Source organism: Protopterus annectens, chromosome 12.part0 (assembly GCF_019279795.1).
Source record: "Protopterus annectens isolate FY-2018-M chromosome 12.part0, PAN1.0, whole genome shotgun sequence".
Classification (NCBI taxonomy): domain Eukaryota; kingdom Metazoa; phylum Chordata; order Ceratodontiformes; family Protopteridae; genus Protopterus; species Protopterus annectens.
The window spans coordinates 1,377,272,271-1,377,295,988 of NC_056746.1; the positions used below are offsets into that span (position 1 = coordinate 1,377,272,271).

Consider the following 23,718-nt stretch of genomic DNA (forward strand, 5'->3'; position numbering starts at 1 on the left):
AGAAGCGGAAGCGGGGATGTCGTGGTCTGGGCCCAAGCAAGTGATGCAATAAGAATGAAAGCCTCGGGGTGGTATTTGCTTTCCACAGGACAGACAATTGTTAACTTTTTCTGACATTGGTTAGTGAAAGAAAAAAGGATCCCCAACGGGGTACTTAGCTTTAGAAGACTTCAGCTTCAATTCAGAAGACGAAACTCAGGTAGCAGACAACCGGCACTCGTAAACTGCTTCTGCTTCGGGCTCCACTGCAAGAAAGTTTGATGTAATGGCGTTGGCTGCCTTACTTTATACTACTGATGACCTGACATCAGTCCTGAAGCAACAGCAACTGACGCAGAAATACTAAGACTCTGGTATTCAGGCCGGCCGAGGGCTACCCTGGCAGAGATAACCCAAATGTAATGACTTCCTTGCACAGAGAAGACTAGATCAAATAATGATTCCCACAGGAATGACTGCCTAACTCCAGACTCTTGATATTGCAATAAACAAGCCATTCAAGGACCATTTGCCTATGGAACTCAATGACTACATTGAAAATAGAATGGAGAAAAATCAGTGTGTAAACTTTGTGAAGCCTAACCTGCAAGAGGTCATGACTTGGGTGAAGAATTCATGGGATAAAATCATTGATAGCTGTGTTGCCAATGCACTACGGGCAGGGTACATGGACAAAGGGTGCTCATTTAAGGAGAGCTCTATTGCTAGGCATGACAGATTGGGGCCAATGGTTCAACAGGAAATGGAGTCAGAAGAAATTCAGGCTGGAATTCGGGGGTTTGAGACATGACAATGTTCCAGAAGAAGATGACATGCCTTCTTTTGAATAACTTTTCCATTATCGGGGCAACAGAATGGATTGCTTCTGCTTTCAGCTGCCAGCAAGCTCTTGTCAGTTTTTTGACTTTATTGTATTAAGGTAACGTTTCATTATCAAGGGGTAATTACAAAGTAAGCCCACTAGTTCTAAGACTTCATTTTTATGAATTTCCATCATTCTTCTCTTACGATTTGGGTAAGGAATAAAGAAAGCATCATCAATCAAAAAGTGGCAGTTATTCACCTGTTTTATTCCTCTCCTCCAATACACGTGTTGAGATTTTTCTGCACTTTCTGTTAAGCATGAAATATTGCACTGTGAAAGCCAAGGTGCAGATATTCTGAAGTTGAAATGTTAGTTGCATTGTTTATGTAGAATTCTCACACAACTGTTAACGCGTTACCTAGCACTATTGCCCAGTAACGGAAAAGTACCAAATAAATGTGAATTTGTGTACATGGACAAATGTCAATTTGTGTACATGAATAAATGAAAATTGTTGTACAGGGGAGGTAAATAAGGCATCCCCTGATAATAAGCCCTAATGCGTATTTTGGCATGGGAAAAAGTATAAGACCTGGTCTTATTTTCGGGGAAGTACAGTACAAGTGGCGGGAAGTCACCCGGGGCTGGGACACAGACTCTGACTGGATGCCCCGTCATCCCTTAACTCCTGGGGGCTGCCAAATTGTAATGTGTCAACCATGCCCTCGGAGCTTCTCAGGGGAGCTTCTCACCGATCCTTCCCAGCCTCGTGGAACTCTGCTTGGCTGTGAGGCCTCAGCCAGACCCTCATCAAGACTTCCATGTGCCCCTGCTCTCCCGTCCAGAACACCTCTGGGGACTTTGCAATATTTCAGGGACACCGTCGGGTACCGGGTGAAGTTGGACGCCTTCACCCTGCCTGCAGGAGCTCTCCAGACCATGCAGATGCCCACTGCTCGCTCCCATAAGGTCTTCCATCGTGGGGGGCTCCACCTGACCCTGCTCACCCAGGGAGGAGCTCTCTAGGCCCTGCAGCACTCCACCCGGTGCTCCCTTGAGGACTTCCATCATGTGGGCCTCCTCCTGACCCCGCTCACCCAAGCAGGAGCTTTCTGGACCTCACAGCCATCCACCAACCGCTCCTTTGAGGACTTCCTACCGGAGGGGGGGGGGGGCGTGATCAGGACCTTCTCACCCAGGCGGGAGCGCTGCCTGCCCAGACACTTTCTGCCTCTCTCCCTCTTCCATCCAGGAGTGGGCAGTGGTCCGGACCCCCTCAACCAGGTGGCAGCTCTCCTAGCCCAGCCGTTTTCTGCCTCTCTCTCCCTTAAGGACTTCCATCAGTAGGGGACCCCCTCATGGCTTCCACTTCTACCCAGGCGGGAGAGCTCTTTTCCTGTGTTACATAACTCATGGAGGCTGCCAAATCGTAACGTGTCAACCCTTCCCTTAGAGCCTCTCAGGGGAGCTTCCCACCGATAGAAAGAAAAAAGATACGCAACCCCACAAAAGGGCACTGCACAAAAATCAATGAACACGATAGGCAACAACTGCTAAACAGGATAACAGGACCAGTAGTGAACAACCAGGAGATATTTAATGGTAACCATCCACCGACTAAGCGCTCTCACCTAAAAAGGCATCATCAGAACTTCCCACCGATCTTTCCCAGCTCATGGAACTCTGCTGGGCCACAAGGCCACAGAAAGACCTTCATCCAGACTTCCGTGATGCCGGTTTTCCCCTTTGCCCTCCAGCTAGGGCTTTCAAACTCGCAAAGGTTATGGCCCCAGGTCCCGGCATTTCAGTCCATTTCACCTCACGTCTCCATCTCTCTTCTTGGCGGCACCAGGTGCAGACGAACATGCTTTGTTTTGAGGCATCTGGCATGTGTCTCCTTGCCTCCTGAGTGGCGCCGTTTGCAGCGCGGCACCCTCGCAGTTCCAGGTGAAGGACCAGAGGCTGACCCGGCACCGGCGGATGGTCCCAGGTGTGAGATGCCATGGCGGCCGTATCTCCGCACACCTGGGGGTGGGAGGACGGGATCACAGACCTGGCTTCCGGGGGCGGCCCTTGGCGCGCCCGCACTGTTTGCCAAGTGCCCCGGCCGGTCCCAGGTGCAAGATGTCTCGGCAGCCATATCTCCTCTCCCTGGGCACCAGGTGGATGGGATCCCGGATCTGGAATCCTCGAACAAGTCTCTGCCCTCTCCCGGGAACCATGCAACTGCCACTGGGTCGCCTGTCCAAGGATGACCCTTAAGCCCGAGTACGCAATCCTCAGCTCCCTCCGTGCCAGCACAGGTTCTGGCTATCTGGATGGAGGCATCAGAGGGGCATGACCAGGGACCTCCTGCCGCACGGGAAGCCTCACTGCCGGATCGCCCATCCAGGGATGACCCTTCAGCCCAAGTATGCAATCCTCCCTGGGCTCGCCTTAGGACACCTGCGTTACTCTTTGACAGGTGTACCACCTCAGTCAAACTCCCCACCTGACACTGTCCCCGGAGTGGGTCGCGCCTGGACGCCCAGGCGCTTGGAGCCAGAGCGAGAGCCCCAGTAGGCTCGCCCCCCCACCTCACCAGGTAAGTGAAAAAAACAATAATAGTAATGGTATTCCAACAGCGGCTGAGGCCTCCCACTTATTCTACACCTCTCATGTCTCTTCACAGTGCCATACTAGAGTCAGCTCAACAGGGTCTTCTTTCCCCACTGATTCTGCCAAGCCCCTTCCCTTGGCTGTAGTTTTGCTAGATAGTAGGTAGGGACAGTGGGAATCTCATTCATCCATTCATGTATGTCACTAATTAGATGACAAGGCATTTGGCTACCTTAAGAGAGACAGTTACTCCTGCCGTTTACCCGTGCTTCATTGAATTTCTTCACTTTGACATTCAGAGCACTGGGCAGAAATCACATTGCATCAACACCTGTCTCTGGCCTTCGCGATGCTTTGTTTTAATTAAACATTCGGATTTCCCCAGTCCGCACCAGTTCTAAGTCAACCGGTAGAGGCGGAACGCCGGTCCTTGCCACAGCTGGGACGATCCACAGGAAGGGCCCAGCGCGTGCCCGGAGTTGTTGCCACAGCCGCCCCCTGGGAGGTCGGAGCACAACAAGGGGGTGGTGCCTTGTCCAGACACGGCGAGCACCCAGCCCCGCTTTACACCAGAGCCCAATTGACCCAGCCCTTAGAGCCAATCCTTATCCCAAAGTTATGGATCTGGCTTGCCGACTTCCCTTACCTACATTGTTCTAACATGCCAGAGGCTGTTCACCTTGGAGACCTACTGCGGATATGGGTACGGCCCACCACAAGACTTACACCCTCTCCCCCTGATTTTCAAGGGCAGGCAAGAGCTCATCTGACTCCACCAAAACTGCGATGCTTTCCAGGGCACGGGTCTCTCTCTTGGGGTGAACTCATTTCAGGGTGCCCTGCCCTTTACAAAAAAAAGAGAGAACTCTCCCAGGGGCCCCTGCCAGCTTCTGCGAGATTGTTTGCATCACCGCAGTGGATGCAGAGGCACCTGTCTCAGCCACTCCAGATTCGGGAATCTGAACCCGACTCCCTTTCGATCGGCCGAGGGTGACGGAGGCCATTGCCTGTCCCTTCGGAATGGCGATCCCCTATCTCTCAGGACCGACTGACCCATGTTCAACTGCTGTTCACATGGAACCATTCTCCACTTCGGCCTTCAAAGCTCTCGTCTGAATATTTGCTACTACCACCAAGATCAGCACCCGTGGCAGCTCCACCTGGGCCCTTGCCCTGGGCTTCTGTGCCACCTCGGCAGCCTTTATACTCATTGCGGTGTAGCCCCCTCAGCTCCCAGTGGCAGCAATGGCCAGGTATCGGCCCAACGCTCCAGTGCCTTCCATTTTCAGGGCCAGTTGATTCAGCAGGTGAGTTGTTACACACTTCTTACTGGATTTCGACTTCCATGGCCACTGTCCTGCTGTCTATATCAACCAACGTTTTTTTTCTGGGGTCTGATGAGCATCGGCATTGGGTGCCTTAACCCAGCGTTCAATTCATCCCACAGTGCCAGCTTTGCTTAGCAAAAGTGGCCCACTAGGCACTCGTATTCCATGCCCGGCTCCAAGTCAGCGGGTCGGGCTTTTTACCCATTTAAAGTTTGAGAATAGGTTGAGATTGTTTCGGCCCCAAGACCTCTAATCATTCGCTTTACCAGCTAAAACTGCATCTTCCGAGGGACAGCTATCTTAAGGGAAACTTTGGAGGGAACCAGCTACTAGATGGTTCGACTGGTCTTTTGCCCCTATACCCAGGTCGGACGACTGATTTGCATTTCTGGACTGATATGGACCTCCACCAGAGTTTCCTCTGGCTTCACCCTGCCCAGGCATAGTTCGCCATCTTTCGGGTTCCATCAGGTGCACTCACGCTCCACCTCCCCGATGGGACGGGTGAGACGGGTTAGCGGTGCTCCCCCAGTGCAGGGTGGGGGGATGCCACCTCAGCCAGCGCACGCTGGCCCTTACTTTCATTGTGCCATGGGGGTCTCCTGCCCACCCTTGGACTCGCGCACATGTTAGACTCTGTGGTCCGTGTTTCAAGATGGGACGGTTGGGTTACCGACATCACCGTGGACCCTGGGCACCCGAGGTGAGCCCACTAGCCTGGCGGTGGGATCCGGTCGGGCCACGCTGAGGAGAGTCTGGCCTAGTTGACAGTCCCTCTGGGAGCCGGGGGCCCCAGGTCACCTCTGCGTGGGCAAGGGAGGGTGTGCAGCGGTCATCTCCCATGACCCTGGGGCACAGTGAGGGCTGATACTTTGGGCTGTAACACACCCCTCTTGACCGACCCAGAACCGGTCACAGAGCACCATCACAGAGGAAGTGTGCCTGACGGTGGCCGGCACACCCAGGGACGGTCCCCTCACCCTGGAGGGGGAGAGGAATCAGGCACTGCCGCCGAGTTGAATAATCCGGGTGGACTGCGCGGACCGCACTTGTTTACCTCTGAACGGTTTCACACCCTCTTGAACTCTCTCTTCAAAGTTCTTTTCAACTTTCCCTTACGGTACTTGTCCACTATCAGCCATGTGCCAGTGTTTAGCCTTAGGTGGAGTTAACTAACCTCTCTGGGCTGCATTCACAAACAACCCGACTCTGGAAAGACCAGATCCCGACTTGCCAGGGGCCGCCACTAATCTCACACAGTCCGTGGGCTGAGCCTCGATCACAAGGACTTGGGCCCCCTGGGTGGCGCCAGGGAGACGGACTTCTGTACGCCACATTTCCCTGCACCCGTTGCCCAGGTGGGGATTTGGAGCTGGGCTCTTCACTCACCGTTACTGAGGGAATCCTGGTTAGTTTCTTTTCCTCCGCTTAGTAATATGCTTAAATTCAGCAGGTCACCATGTCTGATCTGAGGTCGCGTTTCAAGCGAGGTCGCGGGTGGGGGTGTGTGGTCGCAGGACTCTGGGATGGATGGACATGCATCCTCCGCTGGCACTTGCACCCGGTCCCCTAAAATACCAGACTCTGAGTGGTAGTGGGCCGATGCGGCCCTGGTGGGCATCGAGCCTTGCCCTGGGAGGACAGCCTGGTGACAGTACCACTGACAGCCTCCAGGGGGGTGGGCCGAATGCACGCCTGCTCCCTCCCATCCTCAGACGGGCTTCCCGGCTCAGGGCGCCGGGGGACTCCTCTCCCCCATACACATCCCTGTCAGGGGGATGAGACGGCCCGCGTCAGACTCCCTCGTCTCCCCAGCCACACCCTCGATGGGGGACGAACACTCCCAGGGGGCGATGGAAGGCACGACGACCCTCAGACAGGTGTAGCCTCGGGAGTAACCCGGGGCCGCAAAGTGCATTCGAAAGATCGATGTGTCCAGCAATTCACATTAGTTCTCATAGCTAGCTTCATTCTTCATCGACGCACGAGCTGAGTGATCCACCACTCAGAGTCATAAAGTTCTCATTCGCCGGGGGAATTGCTGCCCGCGGTTACTGGCCCCACACAATAGGATGGCAGGGAGTCCCACAGCGGCCGGCACGTGGCTGCACTGTCGACTTTTCGTGTCTTTGAACTGATGCTCTGTGGGGAGCAGGGCATCCTCCACAGGTACTCACATCCGACATTGAGGGAAGAGGACACCGGTGTGCCACCCCCGGGGGTGGTCCCACACAGCCAGAGGAGAGGCCACTGTCCCCCGCTGGGACAGAAACCTCTCCCTCCCCCTACAGCATGGGGAGCCAGCCACCTCCGGGGCTAGCGGCGGACTGCACCTCTGGGCTGGGTGCACCCTTTGCCACCATCCCCTCAGGGCAGCAGAGGAGCACCTGTACCTCCTGCCACACGGATGGGACCCCCTGCCGCCAGGAGACGAGGGGGGACGGGCACTACCCCTCCTCTCATTCCCTCCCCCCAGAAGCTGTGGGCTCAGTCCTGCCTGCCTCCGCCAGGGTGCACAGAGAGATAGGAATCAGGGAGACACGTAGAGGGTCAGGGCAGTGGAGCGAGGAGAGGCCCTGGTACCCGAGGACGGCACCGTCCCAGGACCCTCAGCATTAATGATCCTTACAGAGGTTTACCTATGGAAACCTTGTTTACGACTTTTATTTCCTCTAGATAGTCAAGTTTGATTGTCTTCTTGGCTCACTGCCGGGGCCGTGACCAACTCCCCACGGGGCCGATCCGAGGACCTCACTAAACCATCCAATCTGTAATAACAACGGGCGGTGTGTACAAAGGGCAGAGACTTAATCAACGGGTGCTTATGACCCGCACTTACTGGGAATTCCTTGTTCGTGGGGGAATAATTGCAGTCTCCAGTCTCTATCACGAACGGGGTTCAATGGATTACCCGGACCTGTTGGAGAAGGGTAGACACAAGCTGATCCATTCAGTGTAGTACCTGTGCAGCCCTGGACATCTAAAGGCATCACAGACCTGTTATTGCTCAATCTCATGTGGCTGAAAGCCACTTGTCCCTCTAAGAAGTTGGAGACTACCGCACTGGGCCACATAACTAGTTAGCATGGCGGAGTCTCGTTCGTTATCGGACTTAGCCAGACAAATCGCTCCACCAACTAAAAATGGCTATACACCACCACCCACAGAATCGAGAAAGAGCTATCAATCTGTCAATCCTTTCCGTGTCCGGGCCGGGTGAGGTTTCCTGTGTTGAGTCAAATTAAGCCGCAAGCTCCACTCCTGGTGGTGCCCTTCCTTCAATTCCTTTAAGTTTCATCTTTGCAAACATAATCCCCCAGAACACAAAGACTTTGGTTTCCCGGAAGCTCCCCGGCGGGTCATGGGAAGAACGCTGCCAGATCACTAGTCGGTATAATTTATGGTCGGAACTACAACGGCATCTGATAGTCTTCAAACCTCGGACTTTCGTTCTTGATTAATGAAAACATTCTTGACCAATGCTTTCACTTTTGTTCATCTTGCGCCGGACCAAGAATTTCACCTCTGTAGGCACAATACGAATACCCTCGGCCATCCCTCTTCATCATGGCCCCAGTTCCCAAAACCAACAAAATAGAACCGGAGTCCTATTACATTATTCCTAGCTGAAGTATTCAGGTGACTGGCTTGCTTTGAACACTCTAATTTTTTTCAAAGTAAACACTTCGGTCCCCTGGGACACTCAGTTAAGAGCATCGAGGGGAGCGCCGAGAGGCAGAGGCTGGGACAGGTGGTAGCTCACCTCATGGCGGACTACCAGCCCAATCCCAAGATCCAACTATGAGCCTTTTAACTGCAGCAACTTTAGTATACGCTACTGGAGATGGAACTACCACGGCTGCTGGCACCAAACTTGCCCTCCAATAGATCCTCATTAAAGGATTTAAAGTGTACTCATTCCAGTTACAGGGCCTCAAGAGAGTCCTGTATTGTTATTTTTCGTCACTACCTCCCAGAGTCAGGAGTGGGTAATTTGCGCGCCTGCTGCCTTCCTTGGATGGGGTAGACATTTCTCAGGCTCCCTCTCTGGAATCGAACCCTGATTCCCCATTACCTTGGTCACCATTGCATGCACAGATAGTACCATTGAATGTTGACAGGGCAGACATTCGAATGTCGCTTTGCCATCACAAGGGCACGCAATCGGCCTGAGTTTATCTAGAGTCACCAAAGCTGCCGGGCCGAGGCCTAGATTGGTATTGGTCTGATAAATGCACACATCCCTGGAGGTCAGCGCTTGTAAGCATGTATTAGCTCTAGAATTACCACAGTTATCCAAATAAAGTACAGTTGTGTACACTTACCATAAATGTAGATGTTCAAGTGTATTCACTGTTGCAGTCATTACATTTGGGTAATCTGCTGGCAGGTTGCCCTCAGTCGGCCTGATTAACAAAGTCTTGGGTCCTGCATCAGTTGCTGTCCCTTCTTCCATGACATCAGGTCATCAGGGTTATAAAACATGCAGCTGACGCCATTTTAATCAGCTTTTCTTGTCCCAGATGTCAGTTGCCCCTCAAACGGGGAGCAAATTTTATAGATATATATATATATGCATGTAATTTAGAACACAAAAATATACCTCCAAATAAAAGAAAATACAACAAGAAGGCTTTTGAGCATAGTAACAGAAAGAAGATGTATAAAAAGAGAAAAGTAGGGGGCTGGCAGGTGGGTAACCAGGACTGCAACAGTGAATACACTCGAACATCTACATTTATGGTAATTGTACACAACTGTAGTATGTTCTTCGTGTTTCACTGTTGCAGTCATTACATTTGGGTAGAATCCCAAAGCTATGGTTGGGAGGATGGAATTATACAGCATTAGGAGCAGCTATAAGGCCCTGCAGGTCAGCAGTGGCAAAGCCTGCTCTGGATTTAGAGAAGAGAGGTAAATGTGAAGCCTGTTGGTTAGTTTAGAGGAACTTGAACAACAATATACAGTAATAATAACAACATCTAGTAACTGAGGATTCTATAAAGTATTATAGTATCTTGTGTTCCGCCATGGTAATTAAAATTTAATTTTAATATTACTTTATTTTATTTTATTTCATTTTATTCTACCCTATTCTATTCTACAATATTTTACCATATATTATATGTACGATCGTACTGTTTTAGACAGAATGTTCAAAATTGGCAGGTGCTATTTGAGTTTTAGTGAATAAGTGTTTTTCATCTTAAAGGATTTTGTTTGAGTGGAATTATACATTTTATTTATAGTTACCAACATCAGAAACTTTTTAAAGAAAGGTTTTAAAAGTGGTAGAAATTAACCACATGAAAATCCTGACTCTCCCAGTGAAAGTGTTCCCTTAAGGTATAAAAAGTTTCTCCAAAAGAAAAATCCTCAGGAGGAGATGCAGAAAAGATGGATTATTCTGCATCAGAGTCCTCATAAGGTGGAATAGATAATTCCTGATCAGAAGAGTAATCAGAAAAAATGAGTGGGTTCAATACTTGAAAAATCTCGTGGCATGCCAGACTCCAAATGGGTCTCGGTAGAGGCCTGTGAATCAAAAGTAGCGGGTAACAGGGGCTGCGAAAGTGCCTCACTGAGTACCAGCAAACTGACGACTGGCTTAGGAAAAGTTTCGTCGTCGGTTTTGGACCTCGACTTTCTGTCTCTGTCTTTTTCTTTGCATTTTTTTGTGAATTCCGGTAGTCGGATTGCTAACTGACAACATGTCTGGATAGTTAAATCTTGAGCCAAAATATTTAGATGGAAAAATATACCGACGCTTAATAGTGCGTTGGTTAAATTTAGCACAAAACCGACAGTAAGGCAAAATGTGATCAGGGCCTAGGCAAGGAATACAGTACAAATGAAAATCCTTATGAGGTATTTGCTTCCCACAAGTAATACAATTATTAACTTTTACTGACATCGGTAAGGAGCAAGAAAAAGTTTCCCCAATGGGGTACTTAGCTTTAGGTTGAAGACTTCGGTTCTGAAACTCGAAAATGAAAATTTCAGGAGTCGGCCGATCGGCACTTACGAACTGCTTCTGCTTCGGGCACCACACGGCAAGAAAGACTGATTAAAATGGCGTCAGCTGCATGTTTTAAACCCCTGATGACCTGACGTCATAGGAGAAGGGACAGCAACTGACGCAGGACCCAAGACTTTGTTAATCAGGCAGGCCGAGGGCAACCTGCCGGCAGATTACCCAAATGTAATGACTGCAACAGTGAAACACGAAGAACATCGATGGAGCGATCAAAGGAACCATAACTGATTTAATGACCCATGTGGCAGTTTCACTGCAGCATCCATGTGCACTGAGACTTGCATGGCTTAATCTTTGAGACAAGCATATGCTACTGGCAGGATCAACCAGATAGGAGCATCTCGGCAGGTAGGTGGAGAGGATGGTCCAGAGACCGCACCTCCACCAACAGGAGGGGGTCCCTCTCCCCACGTAGGGGGCACCCCGAGTGCTGGTCGTGGACCGGCAACCGGAACCCCAGAGGGCTGTGGGCCAGTGCGGTGTGCGTCAGTGCTCAGAGCCAGAGAAACATGCGAGAAAGTCCCCACACACTTCAGCCGTGCAGCGCCTCAACTGCGTGCAAATACCTGGCAGGACCTTTTTCCCCCGGGGCTGGGACCCGGACTCACACTCTGACTGGAAACCCCGTCATCCCCTAACTCCTGAAGGATGCCAAATGGTGCCGAATCACGCTTGCCTGCCAGGCGATCTGGGAAGCGAACCTGCAGGGTGCGACCGGCCCCACGGAACTCCCCTCGGCCACTGAGGGGCAAATCTGCTCTCATACAGACTTCCGACAGGGAGGAAGAGGCCCATGAGTATGCCTCGACCCCGTGCAGATACCTGGCAGGATGTTCCTCCCCCGGGGCTGGGACCCAGACTCGCACTCTGACTGGAAACCCCATCGTCCCTTAACTCCTGAAGGCTGCCAAATGGTGCCGGATCACGCGTGCCCACTGGACGATTGGGAGAGCGAACATGCAGGGTGTGACCACCCCGACAGAACTCTCCCTGGACACGAAGGGGCAGATCCGCTCTCATGAGGACTTCCAGGTCCCCCTCCTTTCCAACCCACAGCTATTCTGGGGACTTTGAGATTTTTCAAGAACGCCTTTGAGAATGGGGCAAAGTCAGATGCCTCTGCATGGCCAGGAGGTCTCCGGGCCCCACAGCCCTCCACACAAAGCTCCCCTAAGGACTTCCATCAGGGCCTACCCCGTCAGCCCTCCCTTTTGACCCTGAAGAGACACTTCTTTAACCAATTGCGGAACAAGGCTTGCCTCGGGGACCTTGCCACCTCCATGTCCCCTGCAGGCTGCAAATCATGCCCTGTCCCCATACCCTTGGACCCTCTCATGGGGACCTCCCTCAGAACTTGGCAGCCCTTGCTGAACTCCCCTCAGCCATGGAAGGGCAGGTACACTCTAATTGGGACTTCCGTGCCCCACTCCTTTCCAGTCCAGAGCCATTCTGGGAACACTGCTACATTTCTGGGATGCTGTCGGGTACCACGCTAGGTTGGACGTCTTAGTTCTCCAGGCCTGCAACCGTCTGCCAGATGCTCCCTTGAGGACTTCCATCATGGGGGGCTCCGCTTGACCCCACTCACCCAGGCCGGAGCACTCCAGACCCCGCAGTCTTCCACCTGCCATTCCGTTGAGGACTTCCGTCATGGGGGGAACTCCTCCTGGAGCACTCCTGGCCCTGCAGCCTTCTGCCAGACGCTCCCTTAAGGACTTCTGTCCTACGGGGGGGGGGGGGATCTGGACCCTCTCACCCAGGTGGGAGCGCAACCTGCCTGGCTGCCTTTCACCTCTCTCCACCTTCTGGACTTCCACCAGGATGGACTCCCCCTCCAGGCTTCCACTTCTACCTGAGCAGGAGGACTCTTTTCCTGGGTTACATATCAACTGGAAACTACTAAACCATGCCATGTCCCCGTGCCCTCGGAGTCTCTCAAGAGACCTCCCTCTGATCCCGGCCGGCACCGCGGAACTCCCCTCAGCCCTCAAGGGGCAGATCCACTCTCATCGGGACTTCCACGTCCCCCATCTTTCTGGTCCAGATCACCATGGTCCTCGTCTCACACATATCCCTGAAGGCTGCCAAACCATGCCCTGTCCCCGTGCCCTCGCAGCCTCTCAGGGAGACCTCCCTCAGATCCCGGGCCCCCCCTCATGGAACTCCCCTCGGCCACCAAGGGGCAGGTACGCTCTCATCGGGACTTCCGAGCCCCCCTCCTTTCCAGTCCAGAACCATTCTGGGGACTTTGCAACATTTCGGGGATGCCATCGGGTACCGGGTGAGGTCAGATACCTTCCCCCTGCTTGGCAGAAGCTCTCCAGGCCCGCAGCCAACAGTCAGATGCTCCCTTGAGGACTTCCATTGTGGGGGGCTCTGCCTGACCCTGCTCATCAAGGCAGGAGCACTCCAGACCCTGCAGCCCTCCGCCAGCCATTCCCTTGCGGACTTCCATCATGGGGGGCTCTGCCTGACCCAGCTCACCCAGGCAGGAGCACTCCTGGCCACACAGCCTTCCACCAGATGCTCTCTTAAGGACTTCCGTCCCACTGAGGGGGGCACGATCCGGACCCTCTCACCCAGGTGCGAGTGCTCCCTGCCGCCTTCCACCTCACTCCCCTTTCCGGACTTCCACAGGGATGGACTCCCCCTCCAGGCTTCCATTTCTACCTGGGCAGTAGGGCTCTTTTCCCGGGTTACGTTTCTCTTGGAGACTGCCAAACTATACCATGTGACCGTGCCCCCAAAGTCTCTCAGGGGGACCTCCCTTTGATCCCAGCCGGCCCCGCGGAACTCCCCTTGGCTGCCAAGGGGCAGGTCCACTCTCATCAGGACTTCCACATCCCCCCTCCTTTCTGGTCCAGATCACCATGGTCCCTTCTCCCACATATCCCCTGAAGGCTGCCAAATCATGCCCTGTCCCCGTGCCCTCGGAGCCTCTCAGGGGGACCTCCCTCAGATCCCAGCCGCCCTTGTGGAACTCCTCTCGGCCGCTGAGGGGAAGGTACGCTCTCATCGGGACTTCCGAGCCCCTTTCCTTTCTGGTCCAGAGCCACTCTGGGGACTTTGTGACATTTCAGGGATGCCATCTGGTACTGGGTGAGGTTGGACACCTTCCCCCTGCCTGACAGGAGCTTTCCAGGCCCGCAGCCATCCGCCAGATGCTCACTTGAGGACTTCCATTGTGGAGGGCTCCACCTGAGCCCGCTCACCCAGGCAGGAGCACTCCTGGCCCCGCAGCCTTCTGCCAGACGCTCCCTTAAGGACTTCCGTCCCACTGCGGGACAAGATCCGGACCTTCTCACCCAGGCAGGAGCACTCCCTGCCTGGCTGCTTTCCACCTCTCTCTCCCTTAAGGATTTCAATTGGGAAGTACCCCCTCATGGCTTCCACTTCTACCCAGGTGGAAGAGCTATTTTCCTGCGTTACATAACTCATGCAGGCTGCTAAATTGTAATATGTCAACTCTGCCTTTGGAGCCTCTCTGGGGAACTTTACCGATCCTTTCCAGCCTTGCTGAGCTCTCCTTAGCCACTGAGGGGCAGGCCTACTCCATCAGGACTTCCACATCCCCCTCCTTTCCAGTCCAGAGCTCCATGGTCTCCATCTCTGACATATCCCCTGAAGGCTGCCAAATCGTGCAGTGTCCCCATGCCCTCGGGCCCTCTCAGTGGGACTTCCCTCCAATCGCAGCCAGCCTCGCAGAACTCCCCTCGGCCATGGAGGGGCAGCTCCATTCTTATCAAGACATCTGTGTGCCCCTGCTCTCCTGTCCAGAGCACCTCTGGGGACTTTGCAATTTTTCGGGGACGCCATCTTAAGGACTTCCATTGGGAAGGACCCCCTCACGGCTTCCATTTCTACCCAGGCGGTAGAGCTCTTTTCCCGGGTTACATAACTCCTGGAGGCTTCCAAATGAAGCAGGAGGAAATTTAATAAATAAGGAGAGAGAGAGAGTAGGATTTTAGATGGAGATCCTTAAGGAGAATAAGAACAGCCATAGAGGACATTATATTCATGAAGTAGCAGAAAGTATTCTAAGAACTAAGCCAACACAAGAATGCAAAAAGAAGACTTCACCCGTGGGAATGTCTGCAATTAGGGCTACTGAGAATAGGTAAGAGCAGGACAGAATTTACTTGAGAAAAAAAGGAACCAAAGTACTGACAGCAAATAACTAGAGAAGGAAAGGTAACAGAATGGGAAGAGGCCAAGAAGACATTTGGACTGCAGGGTTGAGACTCCCTTCCCTACCAGGGGCTGACATTAGAATACAGGCAAAGAGAAAGGTATTGGGGAATCCTAAGTGAAAGACCTGCTCTTGTAGAGTTTTCAGTTGAAGCTAGAACAGAAGCTGCTGTTAAAAAAGGGATAATCAGCAGGGCACATAAAACAGTGCACATTAACTATACAAATCAATCAGAGGAGGTTAGAAAAGATTAGGGAAATAGACTGGATCAGCAAATTACAAGGAAACAATGGGAGGACATATGTATGGCTCCCAAAAATGTAACCAAGTCTGGAAGAGTTGGGATTTTTGCTTGGAAGTGTTTGCATAGGTATTTCTATACCCCAAGCAGACTCCAAAGAATTTTTCCTCAGGTAGATGGTAAATGCTGGAGGCATAAATCCATAATGTGCTGTGGACTGTAGTTACTAAATAATGATGTATGTGAGTCTCAGACTTCATACTCTACAGAAAATATTTGCTAACACAAAACCTGTTATAGCAGAAACTTTCTAGGTATATAACACTAATATTTAAAATTTGTTCCTGATTCTGAGTCTTTGTCTCTAATTCTTGATTCAACATTCACTCCAGAGCAGCTCAGAAAATGCTACCTGCTTACTTCCACCATAGGAACAACACTGGCAGCCTTAGCTTATTTTCAGACAATCCATTTGCAATACCATACACATAACAAATGATCATAACTCTTTAACCATAAGAGCTAGACTAAAAATGTAAATGTGAAAGTTGTTCAGCAGACACTGACCTTTCCAACAGTGTAAATGTTGACAGTGTGTATGTAACTTATTATTAAATATCTGCCACAGAATGCTGACATTAAGCATATTGTTTACCTTTTTGGTAAAACAAATCACAATATCTTGGTGACTGTACCACATAGCCTAGACAATTTGCAATTAATTTCTTTGTATGAATGTCAGCTTTAAAATAATACCTTAACCATTATTGTGTGATGCTCTGTTGCAGCGATATTCACAGAAATATGATTAATATTATATTTCTCATTATTGATAAATAAAGCATAATATCTCATCACGTGTAACAGACAGAGGTTATACATTAGTGTACAAGTTGTGTGGCTCAATGTCAGCTTCAAAATGATGCATCATTTGTATCATCACCATGTTCCCTTGCAAAGACATGGGCATAATAAAGAGAAATATTGCGAAAGTATAATTTTCATAATCCTACAAGACTAAACAAACTGTGATATCTGTGCATGTGTACAGCATACAGACAGTTATTTTACCATGTTGTAAGGAATAAGACTGTCTTCAAAATGAGGTATTATTTGGGACATTGGCATGCCCCCTTGCAAAGTTATTTACCAAAATATGAAAAAAAAATCATAATTTCCATAAGCTAAGTTCTAAACAAACATTGATATCTCTACATGTGTACAGCATACAGACACAATTGTTTTACCATGTTGTAACTATTAATACTGTCTTCAAAATGAGGTATTACTTAACACATTGACATGCTCCCTAGCAAATTTATTTACCAAAATATGAAAATAAATCATAATTTTCATAACCTTAATCCTAAACAAACTGTGATATCTGTACATGTGTACAACATACAGACAGTTCTTTTATCATGTTGTAAGAACACTGTCTTCAAAATGAGGTATTACTTGGCACAGTTACATGCTCCCTAGCAAAGCTATTTACCAAAATATGAAAAACAATTATAATTTCCATAACCTAAGTCCTAAACAAACTGTGATATCTGTACATTGTACAGCATACAGATACCATTCTTTTACCATGTTGTATATACTGATACAGTCTTCAAAATGAGGGATTACTTAGCACATTGACATGCTCCCTAGCATAATTATTTTCCAAAATATGAAATAATATAATAATTTTCATAACCAAAGTGCTAACAAACTATCTGTACACATGCACAGCATACAGACAGTTCTTTTACCATGTTGTAAGGACTAATACTGTCTTCAAAATGATGTATCACTTAGCACAATCACATGCTCCCTAGCAAAGTTATTTACCTAAATATGAAAAAAAAATAACCTCCATAGCCTAAGTCCTAAACAAGCTGTGATATCTGTACATGTACAGCATACAGACACAATTAGTTTATCATGTTGTAAGGACTAACACTGTCTTCCAAATGAGGTATCACTTAGCACAATTCTATGCTCCCTAGCAAAGTTAATTACCTAAATATGAAAAAAATCATAACTTCCATAACCTAAGTCCTAAACAAACTGTGATATTTGTTCATGTGTACAGCATACAGACAATTCTTTACCATGTTGTACATACTGAAACAGTCTTCAAAATGAGGGATTACTTAGCACATTGACATACTCCCTAGCAAAGTTATTTACCAACATATGAAAAAAATATAATTTTCATAACCTTAGTCCTAAACAAACTGTGATATATGTACATGTGTACAGCATACAGACACAGTTATTTTACCATGTTGTAAGTACTAATACAGTCTTCAAAATGAGGGATTACTATGCTAGTGAACATGTCAATGTGCTAAGTTATTTACCAAAAATGAAAGAAAGAAACTTGGGAGCGAGGAATTATGCATGACTCCACATAGACAGAAACCAAAATCTGGCATGTGCATTCTTCAATGTGATAATGACTTTTAGTAATGTGAATAACAGGGGCAGCTGCTGAGAGTTTTACCCAAGTGATAAGGACTCAGTGTTATACTCTGACTGCATATATTGCAAATTAATAAGGTGATAATGATTTACATTCTGTTACTGCAATGTTCTGCATGCTCAGATTACCTGATGCAGATGTTATATAACATTGACTCATTAACATCTGTTAGGAGAAGACCAGAGCAATTCAGCAAAAATAGTATAACACTTATATACCCTTCCTCCCACCTAAATTCCACACATGACTGACAGAGCCAGGAACATTGCCCAAAATATATGGCTGCTCCATGCTGGTACTTTTGTGCACTGAATAACATTTATGTCACTGAGCCAACCACTGAGTATAATCATAAACAGAAATAAAGTCAGAAATATGTAAATTACCTAGCTGATCCATGTAAGAATTCCTCCAAAAATAGTAAATCATTTTATCTCCTCTAACCAACCCTCTAGTTGAATAAGACACAGCAGTGAAAAAGGCAGAAATATTGTCCAAAATATCTGGTTGAGCTATGCCAAAAACAACAATAAAATACAGGTCACTAAGCCTTTCTTCCCACCCAAACATGTTTTGACTACATGTTCAGTACTGTTGCTTAACCTAAATGTGGTAGCATACTCATGTGTCTGTAAATACATTTGTTTGTAATCATATCCTTGAATCTGAAAATATGTTTTGTCAACGTCTTATGAACATGTCTTTATGTGATCCTATTTACCTGGGCAATGCCTGCAAATGGTCTACTGAGATCAGTGCACTAGCCCAGTAAACAAAGTAAATTAATAAATACAATGGCCAAATGGATTATCCAATTATGCAAAAGCTTTTTCCTGACACACTAACGAATTGTTTTCTCCATTAACCCCATTCAGCTGTTTGTGTTGTGTATATACAAGCACCAAAATGACACAATAGACTATTTTACCCAGCGGTCACTTCAGCAGTCTGACCATGTATGCAGAAGCACTTCATATGTTCATAGGTGTGTACTAAGCTAATGGCCCTTGATCCTTTACAAGCCTAGCCCATAGGATTACCCTGGCATCGTGCCACCCAACCTTAGTTTCTAGTGCCTCTGTTGAGTAGAGGCATTGGAGTGATCCCCAGGGTGTTGACCTTCTCCTCTTGACCTGCTATTCCGGTCTTGGCTGGAGAGTGCGTGGCTTCCAATTTGGATATACAAGTGCATCTCTCACAAGTCTGAGAGTTGGGAGGTAAGAGGAGAGGGTTGTCAGCATACATGAGGCAGTTGCTACATTGCCTCAGGATGCTCAGGTTCACCAAGTTAATAGGAGAAAGCACAAGGAACTGACCTTTAGACATGCTTGGAGGGGTGGGCATTAATAATAAGTACTTGAGCTGTTTCTTAGTAGAACGTTTAGTGCTGGTAGCACTTTTGTGTGCTACAATAATTGCTACAAGAAGTCTGGTAAAGTGCTAAACTAATAAGCTAGTAGAAGTGCAGGAGAGGAGAGAACTAGCAGATCTAAGGGAAAATTTGAAGAGCAGACTTTGGTACGCCTTGAAGCAATCAGATAACAAAAAGCTGTTTGACCAGTTTTATAAACTTTAACACCACCACAGGACTAGGGGGGGGAACCAGTTTTAGTGCAGATGAGAAATAAAAAACAGTGCCAGCCAATATCGAAAATAATTCAGTCAGGCAAAAATTAAGACAATGCAGAACTCAGAAACGTTAAACGGCTAAGAAATATACTTATCAGCGATATATTTCTAGATTGTTTGAGAAGCATTCTTCAGTCTGAACACCAGGAGTTTCTAACAGTGTATGCCTTAGTATGTCCATGTATACACATGCACCAAAATGAAACATTCACCCAACTGATCCCCTCAGTAAAACGTTGAGTTATCCCAGTTGAGATTACCCCAGTCAACAAAACTCACTAGCTCATCCAAAATACATAACAAAATGTTATCAAACTAAACTGCTGTAATGTCAGCAACTTAAAAAGGTGGCTCCATGTTAAACTACTACAAAACATATTCCACACAAGGTGGTCACATTCAATTTGATAATGAACTAAAAAAGAACTACAAATATAAATATATGACAATAGAACAAAGACAAAAAAAATAAATTACACCCAATGTTTTATCCATCTACTACTCTTTAATTACAACATAAACTTATCTGGAAATATAGCATACAAAATTAAAGGTTAGAGCTGCTAACAATCAAATGGGCCTAACAGATTTATCTACCCAACACCTAAAATAAAAACACAGTTCTGCCTATTCCAACAAATACATGGGACCTTGCCAGGTTATGTGATAAGCTGCTCCACAGTCTAGCGATATGCCAAGTTTCTCATTTAAATTATCTACATATGCAAACAAAAACATACCATCAGCAAGTAAGTTGCACATCTATAACCTATTTATTGTACCTAATTTATCTATCTATATATATATATATATATATATATATATATATATATATATATATATATATATATATCTATATTCACACACACATATTAAAATATGCTTGTAACCTGTTCTGCTTATTGATGTATGCATGCAGGTCTAGATGTATAAAAGAGAATGTTAAGATCATGAACAGATATGAAATTCATGATGAAATTCATGGTAAGTCATACATGTAGCCCCTGGATCTGATTTTCTCAGTCTCCATTTGCAAGCAACATGTTTATTTTGTAACAACTATTTATCAGACTTGTGTTCCAATCGGTCCTGAAAACAGGCACTTCACTTGTGTACAGTTGGCAATGTTTGGGTAAATGTGACACTTATGTTCTTGAAACCTTTAGTGATAGGGCACTAGCATGCTGGCTTATCAACTATTACGTACTTTGCAGCTCGGATTCGGCATCCAGGCATCCAAATCCACAGCAAAACTTTACCATTCACAATTTCTCAATTGCTGTCAGTTCATGAATGCTTTTTTGTCACTCTTTACATGACGGATTCATTTAAAACTATTTTGAAACAGCCCCAGCAAGTGGTGTTTGCACTTTGTATTACAGATTACTGTAACCTGGTTCTCATGCATTCCATGCATTCCTTTATTCCAGATATTTTATGTATTTTTGTCTGTTTGTTTCTATGAGGGTTCATGGCGCACCATACACCCACTTAAAATATAAGCAAAATGGGCAGCAATGTTTCCTTTAATACGTACTACTACATATAACAACAATAATTGTATTAGACCATTCTAACACACCACTCAGCTGTCCATATTTTAGCAGAATGTCCTGATTTTTGCCTCATATTTTTGGTCTGTTGCTCATAAAATGTTCATAGGTAGGCACTAGGCTATCTGCCCGAGGACATTTACAAGCCTAGTGTCGGCCTTCGCCACCCCATTGATTAATTAACTGATCCTCTGTCAACCAGAGCCAATGAAGTGATCCCAGGGGTGTATTTTCTGTTACCCATCCACTCGTCAAGGTTTCTCTTGAAGAGTGTTAGTGAGAGGCTCTGCCTGATATAATTTGGAATTTTGTTCCAAAGCATGGGGAGTCTCTGTGACAGGAATCTATCCCTCCAGCATGTTCTATTTATTGTTGTGGCGAGGTTTAGCTCACTAGAGCGCGTGGCTCGCAATGACTTGGATTTCTTTAGGTGCAGCATGTCCATGACTTTTTAAGTCAGGCAGAGATCACCTCTGAGTAAGCGATATGCCACTGAGTACAGCCAGAGTTTTTTCAATCGGGCTGCATAGGACATATGTTTGAGACCAGTAATCCTCTTGGTGAGGTACTTTTGTGGTCTTTCCAGCTGTTGGAAGTGTCTTGTGAGGTACATCCCAAATGGGGCATTGTACTCTATGATGGGTCTAATGAGTGACAAGAAGAGGGGCACTATAACCTCTTTACTTCTAGATGCGAACCCTTTAGTAATTACATGGGCCACATAGAAGGATTTCCTAACTACTTTGGCAATATGATTGTCAAAGGAGAGATTACTATCTACCTGGGTCCCCAGATCTCTTATTACCTCTTCTGTATTAAGGGGGCTGCCACCTATATGGTAATTTGTGAGTGTTTTGTTTTTCCGAAACGGGATGACTATGCATTTTTTGGCATTTAGCTTGAGGCCATGACTTTGACACCAGGTGTCCATCTCAGTAAGGCCCTTTTGGAGGATGTCCGTGTCAGCTGGAGAGTCAATTATGGCTCCCAGTTTGCAGTCATCGGCGAACTTGGTTAGCCATAGTCTTCCTGTGTTTGCCTGTACGTCTGAGAAGTATATGCCGAACAGTAGGGGTCCCAGGACCGAGCCTTGCGGGACACCAGTTGTGACTTGTTTAGAGTCGGACTTGGAGCCCTCTTTTCTTACCGTGTGAGTTCTGTCTGTAAGCCAGTTGGCAACCAGTCTCGTGACATAGGGGTTTATGTCCAGGCTGGTGAGTTTTTCTGTAATACCCAAGTGGGGAATGGTTTCGAAAGCCTTGGCGAGGTCAAGGTAGGCTGTGTGAACCACCTTTCCCTCGTCTATGGCCTTGATGACTGTCTCGAAGAAGTCAACCAGGTTTAGTAGGCATGATCTGCCCTTAACAAAGCTGAACTGGGTTGGGTCAAGTGTTTGGAGGTTCCTAATGTCTTTGTTAATGAGTTCCATGATGATGCGCTCCATAGCCTTTCAGACCAGGCTAGTCAGTCTTATGGGGCGATAGTTACCAGGGTCAGTTGTGGCCCCTCCTTTGTGGAGAGGAATAACTGTTGCTGTGCACCATTCTATGGGCACGTAGCCTGCGGAGAGGCTGAGGCTGAACAGCGTGTTTAGGTGGGGGGTTAGTTCGTTCTGTAGTTTGTGCAAGACGCTGCCTGGGACACCATCTGGTCCCATTCACGCTGTATTGTTGGCTTTTGAAAGGGCTGTTTTCACCTGTGAGTCTGTGATTTTTGGGACACTATACTTTTCTGGTATTGTTGTGGGCCCTTTTGGAGGTGAGAGGGGGGTGAAGTTTGTACTGAATCTATCTGCCAGCATGTTGACAATATCAGTAGGTTCAGTATATTTTGTGCTATTTTGCACTAGTTCAGTGCATATCAGCGAGTTGCCACTTAGATTCTTAACATAGCTAAAGAAGGCTTTGTGGTTATCTTTTGAATCCTTGGCTATTTGTCTTTCAAAGTTAGCCTTGGATGATTTCATGACAGACCTCAGTTTCTTACTGATACTGATCAGGGATGTCTTTCCTTTTTGGGATTTGCTTTTTTTTCTGAACTAGTTTCCTCCTTCTGTTGTATAGCCTGTTTATTGCAGGGGTCCACCAAACTGGTTTCCTTCTCTTAGAGGAGTGAGTCTTGGTTTTGCTAGGGATGGCATGATCCATGCATCCTTGTAGGTGCTCATAGAGTGCATTTGTAAAGGTTTCTGCATCTTGGACAGCGTTATCCCTTAGCATGGGGGCTGTGAAACTTACCACCTCTGTCTTAAGTAAGGTAAAGTTTGCTTTAGAAAAGGTTTTTACTGTGGTTTCCTTAGTTGAGGGTGGTGGTGGGGTGTGGACATCCAGAGTGATTAGTTTATGGTCTGATCTAACCAGTGATGAGTTGATCTCCAGTGTGGAACACCTGTCGCCCATGTTTGTGATGACCAGGTCCAATATGTTTTCACCTCTGATAGGGGAGTTTACCAGCAGATCCAGGGCATTTGAGTGGATGAATTCCAGGAAGCGCTGGTCCTGGGAATTTGTACTCGAGAGGTTTTCCCAGTGAATGGTAGGGTAATTGAAATCGCCCAATATCAGGGTGTTTGGAAGGACCTTCATGTTTTCCAGTGTCTCCAGAAAGGTGGAGTGGTGGTCCTGGGTCATGGAGGGTGATCTGTAGCAGGCCACAATTTGCATTGCAGATTTGCCCGATGTTAGTTGCACATGGATGATCTCAGAGGTATCATGTTGCGCCACTAACCTGGAGGTGTAGGTATCCTTGATGAATATGGATACACCCCCTCCTTTTGTGTTTTGGTCCGTGTTCTGTGGCCGAAACGTGTGGTATGAATTGTAGCCTGGTAGTGCTGGGGTGCTCTCTGGATCCTTGAACCAGGTT

The 23,718-nt window shown here is 47.7% G+C and overlaps 1 protein-coding gene and 1 pseudogene across 1 annotated transcript in view; both read right to left on the reverse strand.

Annotated features, from left to right (window-relative positions):
* The window catches only part of LOC122817219 (sodium-dependent lysophosphatidylcholine symporter 1-like), a 985,499-nt gene that overhangs the window by 618,939 nt on the left and 342,842 nt on the right, over positions 1–23,718 (reverse strand). The window lies entirely within an intron of this gene.
* Positions 6,598–6,744, reverse strand: LOC122817399 (annotated as a pseudogene).